Raw genomic sequence first — 4828 nt, 5'->3', positions numbered from 1 at the left:
AGAATAATTCATAGCTGCCAAATTGAATCATAGAAAAAATCATTAACCACAAGCATACTTTGGTATACATTTTTAAATTGTATTTAGATAGTTGGTTTGCATTGTAGCAAGAAAGGAAAAGCTTAGGAGTTGTGAGTTGTTAGTTGACCCAACATTGGACATGGATGTCCTTTTAGACACCTTCCACATGCAAGGATGTATTTACCAAGTTTGGCTTTACAGTCTTGTGATTCACAGCTTGTTTTTTGAGAAGCATGGAAGATAATGTGTTATTTATCATGGGTAATTCCAATATGGCTCACACCATCAATCTCTCTGACAATCTTCTCAACAACTCCAACTCCAATCTGTGGCTGGAAACCATCCAGGTGATAAGCATCAGGATGCTGTGGGCCAGGCCTGCTACAACACCTGCTATAAAGTCAGATGCACCATCTGCAGTGAATGTAACACAACTTAGGAAGAGGAACCCAGCAGTGGAACAATGTTGCAATATACAAACAAGAAGGGATTTGATGGTGTTCTCAGTGGATTCATCGCTATATTTGAAACAAAATTATACAATTATATCAATCATTATTTTATTTTCTCATAATATATTTATAAAAGTCTTAACAACTTTTAGGAAAGTACAATTCTTATAGTGTTGGTAGATACAGAGATTAACAATAATTGTCCTCTTAATTGGCTATCCCAACTGAACACAGGTTCAGAGAATTTAAAATATTATTGTTTAAAGTCCACTTATATCAAAACCTTGGGTCTTTGTCTGGAAGCTCCACAGAAGATGACCCTTCTGGTGTATGAAATACTAGTAGCATAACTTTAAGCATCACAGCAACAAGTAAGTCACTATAGTGTGACGATATGACAGGCTGAGTCAGACAATCAAGAAGAAACAGCCACTTAAAATGTTAAAAATAGTAATAGAACATTGTCGGATGCAGTTCCAGATGAGTCTCTCCGGTTGGAATGCACTCAAACTATGGCTGGAGAAGACCTGCCTCTTTATGGCGTGGATAGAGCAAAACTTCGGGAACTTTCATTTCCTGTTGCCTCACGACTCAAACTGAAAAGTCATAGTTGTAAGCATCCTCTACTAACTAGTATGTGGATTATACAAAGTCAGAAGCTAGGAAAATTGTAAGCCATGAAAAATGAAATGGAGAACATGCATCTGTCTCCTAGGGAGACAGAAAGCTGCAATGCACTGCTCCGTCATTTGTAAACAAACAACTATACGGTTTAATAGGTTGACAAGGACAAACAGAAGAAGAATGGCTTCACATTCATCTTCAAAAAGAAAATTTCTACAATGTTATTTTTGATAAAATAGTATGCCTGCAAAGAAGAGCAGTCAATATACACACTATTGAAATGTATGCATATACTAAAGCCATTGAAGAAATTAAAGAATGCTACCAAGTCATGCTGTCTGAAATTGACCTGTCAGTCAATCTGCATTTATAATTAGCGGTGGCTGTGGCGGGAAAGTTGAAAGCAAAGAAGCATCAGTAGTGTGAAAATATGTCGCCACCATTGAACTGACTCTGGAGATTACATGATAGAATTTTACAAGACCAGCAACCTGGTCTTACATTGTAAGGACCTTTTTACAACAAATAAAACTATATCCTTGGACTTCACCCAATAGAACACCTGAAACCAAATCTACTACTGTGAAAAAAATCATCCAAAGCAAGGACAAGGTCCAATTGTGAAACAAACCAAAAACTGTTCAACTGCAAGTTCAGTTTGAAGCTGAAGACAATGCAAACAAGTCCATGAGACACAAAATAAGACCAGGAGTTTATTACAACTGAATTTAGAGGTTATGTTAAGAAAACATGTGACACATTGAACAATAACGACCAAAGATTAGAGTTGTGGGATGACATCAAGGACACAGTACATGAAGAAAGCAAAAAGTCACGGAAAAGAGAAAAAAGAAAGACCTAAATGTATGTCAGGAGATGTTCTGAAACTTGTTCTTGATGGTAGGGAAGCTAAAAGAACGACAAGGAATGATGAAGCAAAAGAATTGAACAGTAAAGTTCAGAGGATGACTTGAGGAGAAAAAAATAAAGGTATTATAATGAAATACTCAAAGGCTTTAGATGACAAACTAAAAGGGAAGAGTAAAGCCATTCTTTCTCAAACTGAAAGAATGAAGACAGTAGACAAGCCCTAAGTTGCCTTATTGAATGTTCCTCTGGGCAAAACATTGAATAGCGCAGAAAGTATTAAAAGAAGATATATGGATACATCGGCACTGTGAAAAAATAAAAAAGGTCAATGTACAAACCATTTCAAGAACCTATGGCAGTGAAGAAAGAAGGTCAAACTCCAACAAAGGCACTGATGAAAAACAGGGCTCCCGGAATTAACTGATGGAATAGCATGTAAGATATTTCAAAATCAGATGCAGCTTTAGAAGTACTCACTAGTCTATGCCAAGAAATTTGGAAGATAAGTACCTAGAAAACCAAATGAAGGATACACATATTGTTGCCCGTCTCATAGAACCCAAAGCATGTACAGATTATGAATTGATACCACCAAGGAACCACAACACCCAAACCCACTGCCATGGAGTGGGTTTCAACTCATAGCAACCCCACGTGGGGGTTTGAGGCTATAAACCCTTGCGAAAGCTTCATCTTTCTCCTCCAGTGCAACTGATGGGTTGGGATCAGTATCTATGGAAACCACAGTCAAGACTCAAACAATATTAGGGAAATCTGCTAAAAACTTATTTTAAGTTCTGTAAAGCAGCATGTCACCTTGATGACTAGAGTTTGCTCCGGGTGGGGTCCTGCAGAGATGGGGCCCCTGGATTCTGGGAGCTACAGGGACCATTAAGAGATATCAACAGCAAAAACATGAACTTGGGAGTTGGGACCTACTGAGATGACAATGGAAAGCCTTATGTGCTTCCTAATGTCCCGAAGGCTGAGATCCAGATCATTGCACAAAATCTCAACAAGGACTACATGTCCCTGGGTGCATTTTGCAATAAGGCATCTCCAGAACTGGCCCTGAGTGACAAATAGTGAGGCACTGCAAAGGGGCCGGTTAGTCAGCTTGCAGACCATTTCTGGAAACTGCACTCAGGATCGGAGCCGGTTTCCCGCAAAGATTCTTCAAGTTCAGGCGAGATGTCTTTCTGCCCGCGCTATTCCGGGAAACCACATGCATCTTCAGGGACGCTGGCACGGATGGTCATCGCGTGGGTATTATGACTCTAAGACTTGTGGCTTTGACTGCGCAAATGCTGTTGATGCTATTTCAGAAATGCCTGAGCAGAGCGTTCGCTGTGCTCACCACCCCACCTGAGTGGACCCCAGCCCCAAGTTGTGGTGAAGAAAAAGAACTTTTTTTTGACATGGCCTACCAAGGCTTTGCCAGTGGAGACGGTAACCAGGAGCCCGAGCCGTGCCCCACTTCATCGACGAGGGCTTTGATGTGGGTCACTGCCAGTCAAACGCCAAGAACATAGGCTTGTACCGTGAGCGTGTTGGTGAGTCTTCTCTGTGGTCGTCGTGGACGCTGGGTGGAGTCACAGTCGAAGCTTTTGATCCATCCCATGGATTCCAGCTCCCCTCTCAATGGGTCGGATTACCTCTATCATCCTGATCACCCGAGATCTGCAGAAACTATTGTTGCTGGATGTGAAGGGGCTGAGAGACCTCATCATTAGCATGCGGACCCAACTGGCCTCCTCCCACAACTGGCAGTACATACTGACCAAATTGGCATATTCTGTTTCCCAGGCCTCAAGCTTAAACAGGTGGAGCAGCTGATCAAGGAGTTTCTCCATCTACGTGACAAAACGCAGCCACCGCTCTGTGACAGAGCCACTTCTGGCAATGTAGGCTACCTTGCCCACCCCATTCAAGAGAGCACCCATTGGTGAAAGAGAACAGACACAACCTAGGTTTTTTTCAGCCCCGCTGTGAGATTCCCAGGGAGCATTATGGCAGGTGATGGTGGAGAGCACCTCATTTCTCTGAACCACAGTGCTTCACACTCAGTCACTGAAGGTGTTTCTCAGAAAAGAACACGTAGTGAAATAGGGCAGAGGCAGCCGTGGTTGAGGGCTGCAGCTTCGTGGCTCCCAAACCAAACTGGCCCCCATCCTTTTCCATCCAGCTTCTCCCAAGGACCGTTTGCACATGTGAGAAAGAGCCAAACATCTGAAATGTTTCAGGAGCTTGAACTGAAGCACCTTGTGTGCGGAGACTCCCTCTGTTCATCCAGCCTAAGAAGGAAAAGCTTTGTAAGAAGGCGTGGTTCTGAGATTCACATTGGCCTTGCTGCATTCTTCCTGGCAAAAACCACAGTAAGAAACCATGTCTGATGCAAACCACTGAGCTCGCTGCCGCTGCAGCAAGAGGGAAAAAGACTCTTTTCTGTATATTTAAGAAAAAGGGGGAAAGAAGGAGAGCCTTTTTTAATATTAAAGGCATTTTCATGCTCCCTTCTTAGCCCTATCATTGCTGCTCGTTTCCTGAAGACACCAAGCCCTATCACTAACTTAGATCCTCATCTTAGTCTACTTTTCTACGGGGCCAACGACACCCCGCCCCCACCCCTTGTCAGGATTTGCTTATTTCAAGAATGTGCGCCCCTTCCCCTGCACTTTCATTTCAGCATCCTTTCAATTATTGTTTGATTACGTCTTTTTCCCACTGGGACTTCCTACCTTGGTTGAGGGTGGCTGTGCAGCCACTCTTCACACAGCGTGAACCAGGGCAGGACCAGGAGAGGGTGCCCTCTGGGCTCTGCTTTCCACCTTGTGTGTGCTGACAGGTGGATTTGTTAGGTA

General features: G+C 42.9%; 1 pseudogene; it reads left to right on the top strand.

Moving 5' to 3' along the window:
- The first annotated feature begins 293 nt into the window (after positions 1-293).
- Positions 294-3916, top strand: LOC101662121 (annotated as a pseudogene).
- Positions 3917-4828: the final 912 nt, after the last annotated feature.

Source organism: Echinops telfairi, unplaced genomic scaffold (assembly GCF_000313985.2).
Source record: "Echinops telfairi isolate 266 unplaced genomic scaffold, ASM31398v2 ScPeMD7_7468;HRSCAF=8506_0, whole genome shotgun sequence".
In the NCBI taxonomy this organism is placed as follows: domain Eukaryota; kingdom Metazoa; phylum Chordata; class Mammalia; order Afrosoricida; family Tenrecidae; genus Echinops; species Echinops telfairi.
The sequence above is the reverse complement of the archived record's forward strand: the minus strand, read 5'-3'. Positions and strand labels throughout refer to the sequence as shown.